Raw genomic sequence first — 19,298 nt, 5'->3', positions numbered from 1 at the left:
TATGGTGATAAATTCCGTGCCTGCTAGAATGCATTCACATATTTACATTTCGGTTATGAACACATTTCAGCTGTACTTTCCATGAAGTAAGTAGTCAGCTTACACCTGCTATTGCTAGTCTTGCAGAAGAAGTAAAGACACACATCCGTTATGTTGATCTCAAAGTCAGTGGCGTAGCATGGGGGGTGCAGGGGGGGCCGGCCGCACCGGGCGCAACATCTGGGGTTAGGGCAAATCCACGGGTTCGGGGGCGCAAATCCACAGGTTAGGGGGCGCAAATCCACGGGTTAGGGGGCGCAAATTACTTGCCTTGCCCCGGGTGCTGACAACCCACGCTACGCCGCTGCTCAAAGTGCATGAACTTGGAACAATAGCTGCCAGACCTGGTAAGATTATTGAACTTGGTAGACTTAGAATAAGGGGTTACATGTTTCACTATTGGTTCATTATTCGTGTTTCATGTTTCACTTTTTACAAGAGCTTTTCCCAGCATGATGCCTTTGTGGGATTTCAGCTCCCTTCATCCCAGACAACTGGCCATGCTAGCTGGTGCAGCTTGGGAGGTCATTGAGTAGAAGAAGGCTGTTTTACATCAGTGACACTGCTGTGTTTGAAGTAGCTACTGTCAAATGATTAGGACAAAATATATCACTAGTGGTTTAGCATAAAGTTACCCTTTCTGTGTTGTATCAGAGATGTTTCTGTTCGGATAATGCTCTGGTGTAGACTGTGAACTGATGATGATAGGACATGGAAGTTGAATCTCTAAGGTCCAAATTCAATCTAACACAGAGTTTTGTGCATCTTTCCCTCAGCTAATTCTTTCTACTGAGAGTTACCTTAAGAGTGTGCAAGCTTGAGTGGTGAAACAGTGGGCTGTAGGAACAGGTTTCATAATTGTTTCACCCTTGAACAATGTAGGGTTGTTGTTGTTGTTATGTAAAGTGAGTTTTATAGAAGTGGGCTTCTTCTCTTTCCTTACTCTTTGTATAAAACATTGTGGGGCAATTCCTGACTTTTGGAAATTGTTTTAGGACCATGTTTATAGTTCATTGCTATGCTTAAAAATAGTATGAACTTGCATTTTACTGTAAGATAGCATCTGTACTGCCCGATAAATATCTCGAACAATAAACACATGAAGGATGAAGTTCTGACTACACAAAGCATAAAGTTTCAGCTGAATCATCTTTCTTTGTTGGTGAAGGATTTAGTAAATTACAGTTGTTTTATGAAGGGATTTAAAACTGGGTTTTCAAGAAATGGAGTATGATGAGTCAAATGTTACAGTCTTAGGCTGGAGCTCGGGGGGTATCTAGTTCAAGCTGGTGACCTCTGTATGTTTTGGATCATAATTCCCAACATCTCTGATCATTAGCCATTCTAGCTGGGAGTGTTGGGAGTTGCAGTTGAAAACATCTGGAGTATACTAGGTATAGGAAGTTCAGCTGATGACACCGCTGTTGTGTTTTATTGCAGTTACTTGCTGTAAATGGGAACTTGCATACAATATCCATAACAATCAGCCTATGGCCCTTTTTTCTGCATATACCTGAGAATGGAAAGTTGTCAATGCTTGGTGCCTTTCTGATTGGCCAGTTCCCCACTGTGATATTTCTGAAACTACTGTTTTGCTATAACTTTGAAAAACCACAAATTTATAAATGCTGTTATAACAGACAAACTCATTTCTTTTCAATTTTTTTTCATATCTTTGTTCTAAGATAGCTTTGTAACTTATGGAGAGCTGAAAAGGAAATACTATACGGAGATCATTGGCACTGTAAAATGTGACAGATTTTAACAAGCATGTTTTTGAATGCATGAGCTTAGAATAGAAAAAGTGCCTCAAAATATTGCAGCAAAGTTATATGTATGAGATATTTTTTTGACCAGCTGTTCTTATAAGCCAGCTGAAGGCACAAAGCACTTATTTTCAAGTATCCTTGTTTTGTAAGACTTGTTTTCAAGTATCCTTTCCCTCATGGGCTAGTAATCATAACTGTGTTTAAGATAAGCATCCATCAAGTCAAGTAGCCACATTCTGCTAAGGCAGTCTTGCACTTAATTAATAATGTTTATTTTGTGAGTTCCATGCCATATATAGTATAATTTTTTTCACTGTTTGGAAGCTTCTGCCATTTAACTGTCTAGGATTGAGGTCATAGATTTTATAGGTTTTAAATATTTTGCTTCTTTTTATAATGTGGTTATTCTCACAATAATTCCTTATTTTATATTTGCTTTTTGGCAGTACATCACACAGAATGAAATTTTATCTATCTTTTCTTAGAGGAGAAAATTCTTTGCCATACAGTATCTTGTTCCTCCCTGAACCAGGGCATGCCTAGAACTTGAAACAATGAATGAGGTAGTCTCACTATTATTTGGCAGGTTTGGTGGTTTTCTTGCACATTTCAAAAACTAAATATGTGTTCATAATACAGTAGTACCTTAGTTTATGAACTTAAGCCATTCTGGAAGTCCGTTCTTCAACTGAGCTGTGCTTTCCCTAATGAGGCCTTCCACCGCCGGTGCCCTTCTACCATTCGGATTACATTCTTAGACCAAGGCAAAGTTCTCAAACTATTTCCAGTTTTGCAGAGTTCGTAAACCAAATCGTTCGTAAACAGGACTGTTCTTAAACTGAGGTACCACTGTACATGTCAAAATGCTAGGAACATGAAAGAGAACAATATATTGCTGGATACGGGCACAAGGTACTGGTAGAGATGTTGTCAAACAGCAGTCAGTCCAGTATTTGGAATTGCAGTGGAAGTACTAGTGAGGAAATGAGGGCTGTATTTTTCCACAATGTGGTCTGAGAGCTGAACAAATGAGATTTCTTAAGGTGTGGTGTGGGGCGATAAATATTTGGGTCCCAAAATAATTAACACGTTAACTGGGGGAAAATGTTTGCAGTGGCTGAGTGACATGTGCTCAGACATGAAGCTCATTTGAAGCTGCTATCTTATTTCTCACCTTAAACTGCCATTTAGGATTACTATAAGGATAAATTGGATGGGGAAGACCATGCATGCCAGTCTGAAATCCTTGGAGCAAGAATGGGATACAAATGTAATGCATAAAATAACAAATAGTTACATTTCTTATGCAATAAATAAAGGTGTAGGAAAATGCAATTGTATCCTACTTCCCTATAAGAATTGCTCATGTTTAAGAAGTTTAAATAAACTGTTTTGTTTACTCTTGATTTTCATCCTAGTTCGGAGTGCTGCCTCTACTTTTCTTGAGGCAGGCAAACAGGAATGAGTTTGAGTTCCACAGTAAGCATTCTCTTTTGATGTCTTAAACAACAATGGAGATAACTTAAAATGGGCCAGCTGGCTCCTTTTCCCAAGAACATTCTCTTTCCTGTGTGCCATGCCATGAATCCCTAATTTCTTTTCCCAAACTTTTTTTCAAATCTGGCAGCCCTTGTAAGCTACAAATCTAATCACTAGCTTAGTTTTTATATGTGGCATTGTTTATTTCACTTAACACATTTATGTACTCTTTTCATTAATGGTTTTAGTGTGCTTTACAGACATTACAAAAGCAAGCAAGACAACAACAAACACATACAAAACTTCTTATTTGTACAATTGCTACATTATCCTGTAAGTGGGATTGAATTCACTGCATGGTTCTGCTTGCATGTAGGGAGTAAAAATTCTTTATTTTTACTCCCTACATGCAAGCATAACTATGCAGTGAATTTGAAATAGAAACAGGCTCATTGAATATGGCCAATACTTTTCTGGCTGAAAATTAACTCGTCTCTGGAAGTCCATCGGTGCTGTTAATTAATCAGCTGGTTGACCAATGAAGCACCCCAGTGCCCACAGGAAGAGATCATTCTGTACCACCTTCCTTTGCTGGCGAACAGAGCAGGGTATAAAGTCCAGGAAACACATTTCATTCCCCTGTTGGGTAGGAAGAGAATGAATAGCACGGAAACTTGCTTTGCCAGAATCTGTTTTGTGCTGTTCTTAATTGCATTATCAGATTTGTATACCTGATACCTTAAATCTAGCTTTCACTTGAAGAGTGGGTTATACAATATTTTGAAAACAATTTTATGAATGATACAGTCAACCTTGCCCTGCACAACCAGTGTAACTTGTTGGTAGCTCAAAAATGCTCATCTGTCCATTAATATGAAATTATTTCAAATACCATCTCCTGTAATGCATCTTTAAATGTAGCTGTTTACATGCTTTTGATATAATCTATTTGCATAAAGCCAGTGTTACTATGTACTGAAAAGAAAGTTTATCTTATTAAAGTGGCCAAAAGTATCCGAACTGAAAGTAACAGTTACATTTGAGATTTTAGACAGAATGAGTTTAAAGATGGATGAGAAGATTGAGCCATTCAGAAGACGAATCATTTCCTTTCATTGAAGTGGAAAGCATAGACCTTAGTTTACCTTTTATGGTGATAATTCAGCCAGTGACCCAAATGTGTTATAAGCAGCTACTTTTCCTTCGTCTTCCCTCTTTTTAGAATCCCAGTTTCTTTCCAGGTTCCTAATCCCAACCAAAGTGTGAAGTGGGCATTTGCTTCACAAAATTAGGTGTCCTACGTAGCAGCGAGAAGGAAGAGTGGCCAAAGCAAGAGTTTTAAAAACAGAATCTGAGTCATCCTTGCACTTTTCAATCCAAGTGCACATAGATGAATCTGACATGCATTAAAAAGAAGTTTGCCACGAGGAACTTGGTTGTTTGTGAATTATTTCTTCAGGACGGATTCTGTTAAAATATAATTCAGTGCTGAAGCATTAAGAGCTGAGGTTAATGTACTTTGAAAACTAGTATCCACTCAGCTGCACAGTAGCAAACATTGAGAGAAGCTCTTACCATGCATGGAGAAGTTTACTAGTGTTAGACCAGGAGTAGAAAGATCCCCATTCAGCCTTGGAGCTTACTCAGTTACTTTGGTTAGTCACCAAAAGTAACTCAGCTTAAACATCCCCCGCAAGCTTGCTTGAAGGCAGTAGGATGTATACTGCCTTGGGCTCCTTGGATAAAAGGAAAGATACAAAGGTGACAAATAAATTAATTTTATATAGTAAAACTTATGGCATTATAAAATCCGCTTTGACTCTGATATGATCACCTGAGAAGGAAAGACATTGCTTGTCAGTGTTGTTACTATAATAGTATTATTTTATAAACCATGCTGCAAATATTTGCAATGCTGATCTTTCCCTTTATAGCCTTATCTTTCCTGAAGCCTAGGTAGGATTTTAGTTTTGAATTGTCGTTTATCACTTCTCTGTAGCTTCAGAATAACATCATATATTAGACCTTGACTGAGGCTGTAGGTCAGGGCTGGGAAATCTTTTTCAGCTTAAGGACCATGTTTTCTTCTGGGTGATCTTCTGGGGGCCACATGGATGCAGAGACAGAAGTGGATGGAACAATGGATGTTAATTTGACTCTTGTATGGTAGGCTAGTTTCTTCACTCCCACTAACCCTCTCTCACCTCAATCCAAACAAGCAAGAGACAGGACTCTCCTTCCTTAGGTTTTCTAAGTAGAGGTTGGATGGTCATCTGTCATGGAAGCTTTAGGGGAGTTTCCTGCATTACAGGGGGTTGAACTAGATGACCCTGCCTTGGGATACCTCCCAACACTACAATTCTATTATTCTAGCATACATTCCAGCTGGGCAAAAGCACTCAAAGAAATTGCAAAGCAGGGATGGCAACACTGTGTGGCTTGGGAGGCTAGGTGGCCTGGGGAGAGTCAAAAGGTCCAGATAGGGAGACTAGGAGAGTTGAATTTGGCCCCCAGGACTGACGTTCACATTCCTGCTGTAGATAGACTATCCTCTTCATTACTGCAAGAACCTTAAAGCTGGTATATCATCAAAGTACAGCATTATTTGTCTTCAGCCTCACTCAGGGTTGCTAAATGTGTTTCAGGTGACAGAAATGCATGAAGTGTGAAGGAGAATACAATAGGCATACTCCCTAGCTTGAGCCTCTGGGTGTTTAGGGAAATGTGTCTTTCTTTGACACTTTGTGTGTTGTGAGAAACTGCAGCTGAACACCTGGGTACCTAGGCTGCCTCATAAACTGTGAAGCAGCTGTCAAAAAGAGGTGTGCACATAAAATCCTTCTTTCACACAATTTCTGGCTGCCTCCTCCAAAGAGGTGAGGGAGGAAGGAACAATGAATTGTCTAAAAAGGGAGCCATTCAGTTGCCATTTTTATATTCAGAATGAAGTTAATTATTTCTCAGAATGGTGATTTTCCATATTAGTATTTGGCATTGTTAATGAAACAGAGCATGAAATATATGAAAGTGGTGCTTCCTTTGAACATGTCCCTATGTAATTCATATTGCCAGTTCTATGGCATTTCACTTCCACCTTCTTCCACTGAAAATATTATCTATGATATTTTAATGGCATTGAGGCCAGGATCAGTTTACCCTTCTATACACCCCATGTTGATGGAAGAGGTATACCAGGTTCGGACTGCGCCAAACACATTCCATGGAAGTCGGCCAGTGTTGAACCTCTCTGTTGTGCAAGCCAAGCAAGCAAGGTCTCACTGGGCAACCAGGGCACAGATTCCAACCAGGCAGATACCGAACCCAAGCTTGGGAGTGCCATGGTCAATCTTCCCCTCAGGCCCCTTATGGGGGACCATCTATACTATGTTGATCCTTCTCTAGGAAGCAGCCTTATATAGGCTTCCCCTCCCTTTTGCAAGGGCTCATGGGATAGCCTTTTCCCATGAGCCCATTGCATGGGCCAGATACTGAGCAAAACCTTGGCCAGTATTTTGCTGCAATCTATGGGCCCCAGCACTGCCAAGCAACAGTGCCCCACACTTATTGGGCATAGAAGGAGGCTTACAGTAAAGCTGTTCTTCTGTTCAGCTACCATTTACACCTGGCTTCTTCTCTAAACTAACCTGTGTAGGCCAGAAGACTTGGGGCAGAAGCAGGATATCATTTGATCTTCTGTCAGGGTGCTGAGAATGCAAAAAGTAGAATGAATATCTTCTGCCTTTCCCCCTTTCCTTAGTTCATGTGGAGTAGCTAGGGAGGTGGTGAATTGCAAGAGGGCTTCACACTTCTTAACCTCTCCAAAAGCCTGCAGGAGAAGAAAGTGCCCTGCTTTCCAAAGATGGTTTGCACAGTGCTTCTCCTTTCTTAAAATGGGACCCATTTTCCCCATTACATTCTTTGAAATTAATTGATAACTTTGGGAGAGGAGGTCGCTACTGGCAAGGTAGGTTAATGGCAGGGATCCAGTGACTATTTCATGTTGCAGAAAAAGGATCTTTCACCAATTCATCCTGATTGCATTGTAACTGATTGCATTGTAAGATTCAGTTCCTCATGCTCTGTCGGCAGCTATCAGTTAAGTCTGATTTTTGCATAGGCTACACAGCATTTTTGCACAGCATTTTTTCTGCTTATGCAGTAGGTTTCTCCCTTTCTGTCCTCCTTTTCCATTCTCTTTTTCCATTCTCTCTCAAAAATGTGAATATGAGCATTTAGGAAAATGTATACTCAAATTCAAGTTAATAGCTGCAGGCTGTTAATACTCAATTTTGGATTATCAAGTTAATGGCTTTGCCTATGAAGCAACTTTGACAGCCACTTCAGGCAGAAGGTTGCTGAGATAGCCCACTACTAATCTCTATCTCTGTCATTAAAAATAATGAACATTTTTACGTCTTTCGTTTAAGTATGAAAATAAATTTTGGCGCTGTGAAGCTATGTAGTGTTCAAATTCTGGAACGAGGGAAATTATTATATATTGCAGGTCTATAAGCACTGGTGCTGCAAGGCAGTGTTTCTTAGACTGTTTGACCCTGAGCCACACTCTGTCTTCTGGATCTTCCCCCAACCAGCTCTAGTCTGCTGTTTGTAGAGTGCAGATATCACCACGCACTGCCGGAGCACGATTTCTGTTCTCAACCTGAAGCAAAGTTCTTAACCTGAAGCACTATTTCTGGGTTAGCGGAGTCTGTAACCTGAAGCATATGTAACATGAAGCGTATGTAACCCGAGGTACCACTGTATTTTGGTTTGTGGCTTGGTTCAGGAAATGTGAACCTGTTGCAGCCACATTAAAATGTGAACCAAATGACTTTCTCCCCCATCCCTACCACCAATATAACCACAAAGATGAATGCACAGGTGGCATGAAAGGGCCTTGAAAGGAATGAGATGTTTATGTGTCTCTTATATACCAATCCAGTCCTTCATGTCATCTTCTTGTGCTCCAGAGCATGAGTAACATACATGGTAGAAAGGGATGGATGAGGATATGGGAGGTTTGCAAGGGATTCTCATACCATGCAATGCCCTCCTGGCGCTGTGTGCTAGCATTGGCATGAAGAACAGGAAACTAGGACTGCTTGCATTAGCAATCAACTGGATTTTAAATGTAATTGATAAACCTCTTTAGCAGAAACAGCAATGAGCCACCCACAATTCTGCCATTTCTAAGAATTAAACAATTTGCACTCTGACATCTGTGAAGGTGTGCCATTGAAAGATAAACCGCAATAACCCTTGCAATACGGCAGCTAGCAGCTGATTACAAAAAGAAGGGAAATGAAAGCAAATCTCCCAATTCCATGTTGCTAATCCCAAGCATTCAGATTCTGCTCCCCAATCTAAAATATAGCACCTTCAGATTCAGTTCTTGTTCTTGTTTCTAAAGTTGTAGATACAAAAGGCACAATTTATGCCAGGATACCAATTCATGTGAGAAGAATTAAATTTGTTTAGGGTTCTGCTTGATTAAAAGTATACAATCAACAGGCAAGATTTCAGGACCTCAAGGGTATTATTTATACATGGGTTTTACAGCTATACTTTCTTATCAGCAGCAAGATAAACATGAATGCTTTATAGCTTCATGGTGCCAGTTTACCCTTACTTAATCAATATAACAGTTATAGACTGTAACATGATTGTAACTAGACTTCAAATACATAAACAGGAAACTGGATATGGTTCCTGGAATATGGGAGTAACACAGCATCCAGGTACAAAGAATTCTAGCACTTCATCAGTTACTTATTTTCTCTACGAAAAAACCTTGCAAACAAAAATGATTTTGAATGCAGTCCATGAAATATACTGAAGGCAGATGCAGTGTTCAGTATTGAAACACTTGATTAAACTATATAAATTAGTTCACCCTTTACAAGACTTACCAAAAAAGGGGGGTTAAAGAATATTTAGGGGGTCGTAATAGCACGAAGTACAAGGAACACTTAATTTTTAGTTTGAAGCATATTTCTGAGATATTTTAGTAATCTTCATAATCTCTCTTCATAAGCAGAGAGGTTCATCCAAGTTTACTGTGCTTATCAGTAATTTATAGGAAGTGTATGGTGGTTGATGTGCCATAATTGTATAGTTATGAATGAAGTTATTCTGGCATTTATTATGACACACTGTGCCAGGGACAAAATGTTTCTGTTATGCAATTACTTGGCTTAAATTTTCGTTGGTTCTTTTGTTTTTGGGTGTGTGTGTGTGTGTTTGCAATTGCTTCTGAACATTTGCATGACTAGATATCAGATTTTAAGAACTGGCTTGCATAGTAAATTACACAGTAATTCAATTTTTTTAAATAAAAAAAGCATTAGTTCAGTAGCCAATGTAGAACTGTTTTAGCATGTAAGGGAAGCAGGAAATTTCTGCTGTAACATAAATTTCTGCCAATTTCTTGCTTCCATAGGGTTCCCAGGTTCTTTTTAAAGAAAGAGGCAATCCATTGTTGATCTTTATTAGCTCATTAACCTTTTGTAGATTCCATCCTCCACAAATGCTGAAAGGGATTTTTTCTTTATTTAGAGAAATTTACCATTTCCTGCTGGCAGCAATGCTAGAAGAGATGTGAAGAGTACATGAATCCAAGGGTTGTTTCCATAATATAAAATAAAAGTTTATTGATTTGTTCAAATGCAGCCATTGTCTGAACATGGGAGCACCATGTAGCTGTCATAGGTAGTAGTGAATATTTTAAAGCCATTTAAGTCAGTGGCCACCATCACATCTTGTGGCACTGAGTTCCATGAGCTAATTATCCATAGGCTCTAAATCTTACTACAAAACTTCAAACTTTGATGAAGTTCGGCTTATTGACATTTTGCATAATAATTGATGGAATGGAACTGATGTACGAAGTTGGATTTTACTGCTTAGAGAGGTGAAAAATAATTTATGATGTTCAAAATTAAAGATTTTAATTTGATCTCTCTCTCTCTCTTTTTTTTTTTTTTTTTTTTTTTGCTTTGAGCTTTTTTGCTTGGCAATTAATATTTTAAATGTTCAGCACATATTAACGAAGGGTTTCCCCATGGTGCAAATAGAAGAAACCTGCCATTGGGACCATAGGACAGGGGTGGAAGGATAGAGTTAGAGGAACAAGATGCTGAGCTAGACTAGTCTTTGGTCTGATCCAGCTGGGCTATTTTTATGTTTTAAATTGTGGCATTAGAAGTAGCTTTCCAAGTGAAATAATCAGCTTTCCAGTTGGTATGCAGAAGTATCCGCACTGCTCGATCCTCACGTGCAATCCTTTCTGTGTGTGCTGAATTCTTGTAGTTCTTTGATCTGGCTTTTTAGTTACTGCATTTGCAGATTTCTCCAGAGCCTTTACCTCCTCCTTTCCTCTTCCCATTTCTCTTATCAGCAAATGTGCTGTGCATTTTGGAATCTGTTTCTGCATGCTGAATGTACTGTGGCTTATCAAAAAGGGGAAAGCCATACGCCGCAAGACATTGGATGATTGGTAAAATGTGCTTAAATGCAAAAAATAAAATTAAAAAGAAGTCATGGAAAGGTTCATATTCAAGGCTTTTATAGCTCATTAGAGGGCATTTTATCCGCTTCAGCAAAAACAACAACAGGCAATTGCTTAGTGGAGATTAGTATAAGGTAAATAAATTATCTTAATTCTCTAAAAAGGGATCCCTAATTCAGTATTGTATTTTAAGAAAGCTCAGATTTAACCCAGTTTCACAATTCTAGCACTATCAAAAGCCCTTAACACAGCTAAAAAATGTTGACTCTGAGTCTCTCAGAGAAAAGAGAGAAAGTCTTCATATGGAAAGGAGAGGTGGGGAAATCTGCATGAAGCAGAATTCTTTGGAAAGATAAACACCTTTGAGTTCTTATTGGTTCCAGGTGGGAGGCACCTCCTTTCTCCTTTTCAGAATGACTTATGTTCACATCCTGGATTGTTCCTATTTTACTTTGCCTGCAGTTCATAGTGTTGTGAGTTGGGGCAGTGGGGTTTAGCTATAGGCCTGAGTCCCTTCTAATTTCTTGATCTGCCAAGGATTAAATTGCTGGAACAGCCAGGGCAGCTCCTTGATAATGGGCTACCTATGGGTTGCGAAGGAAGTGGCTCTCTGCCAGAGGACAAATGGGTGCCCCCCATCTCTCAGCTGTCTGGTACTTAGAAGAACAAAGGCTAAACTTGAGGTGTGTGATCTAGAAGCAGGAAGCAAGCTGGGCAGCTGAGAGACAGAGCCATGGCTGATTTGTGCTGGGATCCAAGGCAGTGGCAGGCTTTGGGCTTTCAAATGTCAGTGGTGCTCTGTGCAATGCCAAGATTAACCCCCACACACCCAATCCCGCGTCTTCCATTCTACATCATTGTTATGGTGCCTTCTCATCTCGGTGCCCAGTGCAGGGGAACTAGTCATACTCTCCTAAATCTATCTCTGTCCAAGGCTATGGCTATGGGAGAAGCAAGACCTTTTGGGGATGTCCACATTGTGACCCCTCCATCATAGGCTCAGGTTGTATATATATGTAAATAAGCCATATATCTTAAAGACACCACAGTCTCTGCTGTCCCTCAGAACCCTGAGTAAGTGCCAGGAAATCCTGGAATCTCACAAAGCTCAGAGTTTGTGCAACAATAGTAACTGCTTTTTGTCCCTTCATTCATCCAGCTCAAGTTCATGAGGCTGTTAAGCAGAATTGGCAGAACCATACATGTTGATTACATGCAGTATATTTAATTGCTTTAGGACATATTTCAATTTAGAACTTAAGTAGTGACTATATTAAAGCTGTGAACTTCACTGCATGTAAAGCCATAAGGAGCAGGTGACACATGCTTTTCAGGAGATATTTATGTTAATTAAAAAGAGAATATACAACACAGTTAAAAGGTCAGGCAGTCTGCAAACAAGATAAATTGTTGAGAACATATGTTAAAATGGGAAGAGGCAAGGGGTAAACAAAGGATCTCCATGGATTAGTTCAAAAAACACCTTGGCAACAAAGAGACCTGATACAATTAGGTGAACATATCCTCTGTTAAACTCTAACTGTTCCTGCTTACGGGCAATGAGATAGGAAATAACATTGCCTCATTGCACAGCACTCATCTGTAGACAAAGCCAGATCTTTATCTCTGCCCTTTCCTCCCTCTAGTTTAGCAGGTTTACACAAGATGATGATGATATTAGATTTGTGTGTGCATGTTTTTAATTCTGTTCTACTTAAATAATATACAAAACCTGATAAGAATGAAAATCATTAATGCTTTTTTTTAAAAAAGTCAATAGGCTAAGCTTTATTTTTGTTCTAATTCAAGGCAATTTCCACCCTCCCAACAAATAAAGAAACCAGCGCAGGCTGATATTACTGTTCCAGTGGCATAATACTTATCATTAAAATATATTTAAATTAAATGCTATTATTATAATTGCTTATATTGTAAGCTGCCTGGAAAGATTTTATTTTGAAAGGTGGGTCAAAACACAAGGAATTACTAATCTTTCAACAAGAAAACCCTACACTATTATTTTTTTCTATGTGAGCTGTATTCATATAATTGGACCTTGTGGGGTGTGTGATGGGGTTGGTTTTTGTTTGTTCTGCTTTTATCTCCAAACAGCTAGATAATGACCTGCTTTGATGATCTGGTGCTGAGTTGGCAAATAATCTTTGTGTGTTGTATTGGTATGGGAGGGTGAATGATACCTATTCTGTTTCACTACAGCTGCAGAACTGGCAAACATATGGAAAGCAGTAGTAAGCCTAATGAAGCTCTTCAAATGTCTCATGCTTTGCTAGCGTTCTGTTGTAGAACTTCCCAGTGTGCCAGCCAGCTCAAAAACTCATTGATTGATGTGGAGTTGCAAAGGCATTCTAAAAATTGCATTTGCGATCATTTAGAATTGTAGTTAAATTGAACACTCAGTGAAATCAGAAGTAACGTTATGAGATTGGGAGGTGGACAGAAGAAAGTTAATGGAACACTCCTACATTTTGTTAGGGATCATTTCAGTTCCTACAGGGGCATACAACTGGGATGTGTCTTGCTGTTCTATGCAATCTTAAGAATAGCCTTGCTGTATCAAGCCAATGACCCATCTAATTCCCACAGCATTCTGTTCTCATAGTGGCCAATAAGATGTCCATGGGACGCTCATAAACAGGGCCTGAGCATAACAGCATACTCCCCTCCTACATTTTCCAGCAACTGATATTCAGAAGCATAATGCCACCTATAGTGGAGGCAGAATATAGCCACTGTGGTTAGTAGCTGCTGATAGGCAGCTATTTTAAAGCCATTCAAGTGGGTAGCCATCACTGCCTCTTGTGGGAGCAAGTTAAACTATGGCATTTGCTCCCACAAGAGGCAGGCATGGCCACCGATTTGGATGCAGTTAACATAGTTGGGTAGTTAGCAAAGATGGGCTTTGCTGTTGATATAAGAATTGGAGAACCTAGGTGTATATTTTATTTTTATTCTTTTAATAATGTTTCCTATAACCTTTTAGAATGTGTTAGGCTTGATTTTTGTGTGTTCTATATTTGTGAGTCTCCCCCCTCCGACGTTGCATCCTATCTCTCTTTATCTACTCCTGAGAGTGGTACAAATGGCAGGAAGCTTTAGCAGCAGAGTGTAAAACAACTATCCTTGAAGCTCTCTGGGATCCAGGAAGAGGATTTTATGATGCTCTTCCCTCACTGAAGTCTAAGTTGCCAGGGTAATGCCAGACATCCGAGACCTAAAATGGCCAAATGGCCTGGGCACATCGGGGCCACTCCAAGGTGATTTGGGGTGAAGATACCAGTATGGAGCCATGTGTGCTTTACTTCTCATGACCTGTAACCTTTCCTGACATATGTGAAGATGTTTTATGACTCTTTGCTGTGTTCAGCTTTTGTTCTAAAGTGCCTCGGGAGAGACCTTCTCAACTGACACATTGAGTTGAGTGAGTTCTGTCCTATTGCTATAGCTCTAGTAAGTGCTGGGTCCCTAAATCTGGATGCTGGACTTGGAAATAGTTTCCTTGGTTCTGTAGTTTATTCAAAAGGTGGTTGTTCCTCACCTGGGTAACAAGCAAGGTGGTGTAGAGGTGCATTCTTACCACACTATTCATTAGGTATTGCATTTCCCCACTTAGGAGGGAATTAGAGCTTTTACTCGAATGCATGTGACAATAGCGTGATGTTTTGTTTTGTTTTAAAGGCTCTTCAGGAAAACAGAATTTGGAGAGAAGAAATAGAGAGGGAAGAGGAACTTTGCCTACCTTCCATTTTCTGCTCCAAATTGTAGTCAAACGGATTTTTCTGCTGCCTGGTTCAAAATATCTTTTCAAGAGAAACTTAGAAGTAGGAGGCGCTGTTAAAAGTCTAACAGATTGGCAATTTTATTTCATGTTCTATTGCATACAGGCATTCATACCATTCCCTGATTTTTCTAACCTGATCACTCCTTATCTTTTCAAGTATTAGTAATAAGCTAATTTCTAATCTGTTCTGAAAATATCTCCTGAAATAATAATGGGTTTAACTCCCATGAAAAGTTTTCATTATTCCATTTCCCAGTTCATGCGCTGCAAATTTAGCACAGTCTGAAACTCTTCTAGTTATAATTGCTATCTTAATTACTTTTTGCAATATAGATGAAGCAAAAAGGTAGTTCATGGCCTAGTATGTTAAGTGACTTATAGAGCAATATGTATACTTTCTCTTGTTCAGATTATAAAAGCACCAAATATATTCTAGCCTTCTCTTCAAGAACCATTTTTAAAAAAATGCAGGCATAGTTAATTTCTATTGGTGTTAGTGGGAGAGGGGAAGAGTTCATTTGTGGAAACAATAAAGAGAAAGCTGCCCCCACTTTCATCCCTGGCTGTGTGGGAGGATGCTGGTATTTCTTCTATAGATTCTACTGCTCTCACCATTGTAGGATTGCTCTTAGCCTGTAATGTTACCTGAAATGTTCATCCTTCAGGACTTTGCACCCTCTCTAAATACTGTATACAGTGGTACCTCAAGCATAGCTGTCAACATTTCCCCTTTTTTTAAGGGAAATTCCCTTATTCCGAATAGGATTCCTCGCAAGAAAAGGGAAAGTTGACAGCTATGACCTCAGGTTAAGAACTTAATTCGTTCTGTAGGTCTGTACTTAACCTGAAACTGTTCTTAACCTGAAGCACCACTTTAGCTAATGGGGCCTCCCGCTCACGCCGCCACGCCGCCATGGAATTTCTGTTCTCATCCTGAAGCAAAGTTCTTAACCCGAGGTACTATTGCTGGGTTAGCAGAGTCTGTAACCTGAAGCATCTGTAACCTGAAGTGTCTGTAACCCAAGGTACCACTGTATATGAACAAAGCTTGCTTGACCCATTATGCTTTAGTACAGTTTACCACAAACATTTGATACCTGTGACTCAGGTAAGTCCATCCCCCCCGGTCTGTATTTGATCAATTCTGAGAACAAAGATTTCCCATAGGCATCTGGTTGGCAACTGTGAGAGCAGAATGCTCTTCTTATGTTCAACCATGGACAGGTTTTCTCTTTACAACTTTACAGCTCCCATTAGTCAGGTTTTGTGGGTAGGACCGTGTTTTCTTAGCACAGGTGATGTTTATAGGATGACCTGTTCCTATCAGTAGTGTTTATGGGCTGAACCTGCACCCAGGAGTTGCAGCACAACCTTATTCCCTGCTACCACTTCCCATATGCTGACAGAGGGTGGAATTCATTTTGCACCAAATTTTGCTTAAGATTTCAAGGCACGCTTTGGCAGCCCCTCTCATGGCAGCAGCACTGTACTAGTGTGTTCTAGAACACTGTTTGGGAGTCGCTTGCATTACTTACACTTCTGCAAACATTTTGAATCAGAAAAAAAGTAATGTTTATTTGTCAACGCATTTCCTACTGGATCCTAGTGATCATATTTCAAAGAATAAGAGATTGGAGGAAAACATCTGGGTTTTATCCACCTTTGTAGTATACCTGTTTCTATTAATTATTTCATTTACAATTTATAACACAAATATTTGCATTGAAGCTTCAGACTGCTCTAACACAATTTGTGTGTTGTAGAAAGAGCTCCTTTGGGAGAGCTGAGGAAGGCTGGGATGTTCAGAGGTTTGTTTATATACCAGTCAGCAATATAACATCTGTGTCCATGTGACCTATATAACATCTGTGTCCATGTGACCTGAATGTATGTGAAATGTGGAAGAAATCCACTTTATGAACAAGTGAACAGCCCCTTCCAGTTTTAATTATGTCCCTAACATATGTAGCAATTGGAGGGCAGAAGGAGCAGTGCCAGTTGAATAACTTTCAAAGGCAATTTTGCATCTCAGCTAAGCAAGACAAAATCTATAGTGTTGAAAGGTTTAATTGAGCATTTTGGAAGGAGAGAAATGGGATGTATAATTATGCTTTGTGCTGCTGTAATATCCATGTGAAGCTAAGTACATATTTTCTATTATATAGTAGGCTAAATGGAAAAATGAGTGAAATTATTCAAATATTATAGATAAGACATGGTTTGTACTTTTATTGTTTTTATTAATGATGCCCAGATATTGTTAATTTAGGGTCAAACTTAACATGTAATGACTACAAAATGCAGCTCAGGAGACTGTAGCCTGCAATGACAAAGTGTGCGCTCATCCCTCACCAACTGCTTTTTCATATGAGAAATTATAGTTTAGGTCCCTAAATTGAGAGAATATTCTTTATTAAATGTAGCAGTACTTTGAAAGGGATATCCATTGCATGGAGTTATGTATGTTTTCTCATGTTTGCTCACTGGTGGAACAAGAAAATGCTTGAATATTTCACAACTTCCTCTGTTGCAAAAAATGTTCATGTTTATCTCCTTTTATTTAAGATCAGTATACAATCTGCCTCTTTGTCTTCACTTGATTTCTCATAGTCAAGCAATAATGAGACCTGCAGGATTGGGGTGGGGGTATACAAATTTAATGAAGAAATGAATGACTAATGTGAATATTACAAATGTACTAGCAGTTGTAGTAGTGATTTGTTTTTAATGGGAGGAGAAACCTTTTTTTTTTTAAAAAAAAAAAAAGTTTTAAAATAATTTATATCAGGAAATAGAGGAACACAAGAACATTTTTATGGTCCAGTAGAAAGTATGATATGGTGGTTGAACCACCTTGGGATTGCAACCTTGGAAAATGGATAGCATTGGAAGCAGTGTGAAAAAAGAGCACTAGGGCAACATTATGAGATAATAACAATGAGGAAACATGGGTTAAGGGTGACCTGTTCAAACTATTCATTAAAACATTTTTGAGATAAAGCGTTGAGGTTTCCTCCATAGTTGCACAGTGGTAAACATATCAAAAGATTTGACACTTTGATTGAGTCAAGTTGGCTTACGCAGAAGCCTTTCTGAACTATTCAGAATCTCTACCAGAAATGTGAAATCCTTGCCCTAATATGTTCTTTGAAGTATTATGACAATAGCTCAAGACCTGCTGACTCGCCCATCCCCAAAGCATGATTTTGCACAGTTTTCAACCACCACACACGACACACACATACTAGTTTAAATTGAATTCTGAATCTTCTGTTTTAGAAGTTTTAACACACGTTTGAAAATATCTGAAATGCATTTCATTGTAAAGTTAATTGGATCTGGGCCAAGGTCTGAGACTGACAGAGAATAGTGTGCATGTGTAAAAATCCCCCAAAGAAAATAACAGTGTTTGTTATTAAACAACCTTTACATTACAAACTTTCTCTATAAAAATGCAGTACTGTACACTGTTATGATATACAAAAGAAAGAAAGCTGCTTATTCTGGATTAATGTAGCTACTCTTTGTGCTGAGAAATCACCAGGATTTTGGATTACCACTTTGTAGGGAGTAAAAAGAAATGAATTTGCAAATTAAAATTAGTTTTTTTAAAAAAAGAGTAGAAAAAACATGCACTTCTCATGAATAATTAGGAATTTGTTTGGCTACTGTAAGCAGGAATCAAAGTGTAGAGGTGGGCATAGCAAGAAGCGCTCAAAGGAAACAGAGAGGAAGTTGGGTAAACAAAATACGTTGCAGCTAAACTTGCAGTATAGTAGTGGTAGCATTAATAGAAGTGCTCATTAGGTGCCTTGAATTAGCATAATCCAATAGTGTTTGAAGTTAAGCAGCTAAAGTATTTCTATAGAAGAACGTAAGAAAAGCCCTGTTGGATCAGACTACAGGACCAACCAGTCCAGCATCCTATTGTCACAGTGGCCTGCCAGATGCCTCTGGGAAACCCGCAAGCAGGGCATGAGCACAATAGCATCTGTTACATTAGCAGTTCCCAGCAACTGGTATTCAGAGGCATATTGCCTCTCGCAGGGGACAAAGAACACAGCTGTCACAGGCCTAGCTGCAAAATGTACTTGGGTTTCAGAAATAATTATTAGGAATTGTCTGATATAAAAACTAGTCTAGACCCTCAGAGGGAGCAAGTGAGCTACACCCTCTGATGATTACAGTGGTACCTCGGGTTAAGAACTTAATTCGTTCCAGAGGTCCGTTCTTAACCTGAAATTGTTCTTAACCTGAGGTACCACTTTAGCTAATGGGGCCTCCCACTGCCACCACGCCGCCGCCACACGATTTCTGTTCTCATCCTGAAGCAAAGTTCTTAACCCGAGGTACTATTTCTGGGTTAGTGGAGTCTGTAACCTGAAGCGTCTGTAACCTGAAACGCCTGTAACCCGAGGTACCACTGTATTGTACCCTGGGGTGACAACATGCTTTCACGTCAGTAGATAAACCGCAGATAGTGTGTGTGTGTGGGGGGGTATTATGGTTGGGTGTATTATTGCTTGTAGCAGTTCATCTCACTTAAGTAAATTATTACATAGAAACATTTCCCCCCCCTTTCTTAGTCTTTTCTTCCTTCCATTTCAGAGTAATACAATCCTTACTGCACAAGCAGTGCCTTTATCAGTGACCCTAACAGCTGATAAAGACAAATAGAAAATCCAATGAGCAGTGACGGACAAGT

At 39.3% G+C, this 19,298-nt stretch overlaps 1 protein-coding gene across 2 annotated transcripts in view; it reads left to right on the top strand.

The window, feature by feature from the left end:
- CHRM3 (cholinergic receptor muscarinic 3) overlaps nucleotides 1-19,298 on the top strand; it is a 223,225-nt gene that overhangs the window by 53,277 nt on the left and 150,650 nt on the right. The window lies entirely within an intron of this gene.

Source organism: Podarcis muralis, chromosome 3 (genome assembly GCF_964188315.1).
Source record: "Podarcis muralis chromosome 3, rPodMur119.hap1.1, whole genome shotgun sequence".
Classification (NCBI taxonomy): domain Eukaryota; kingdom Metazoa; phylum Chordata; class Lepidosauria; order Squamata; family Lacertidae; genus Podarcis; species Podarcis muralis.
The sequence above is the reverse complement of the archived record's forward strand: the minus strand, read 5'-3'. Positions and strand labels throughout refer to the sequence as shown.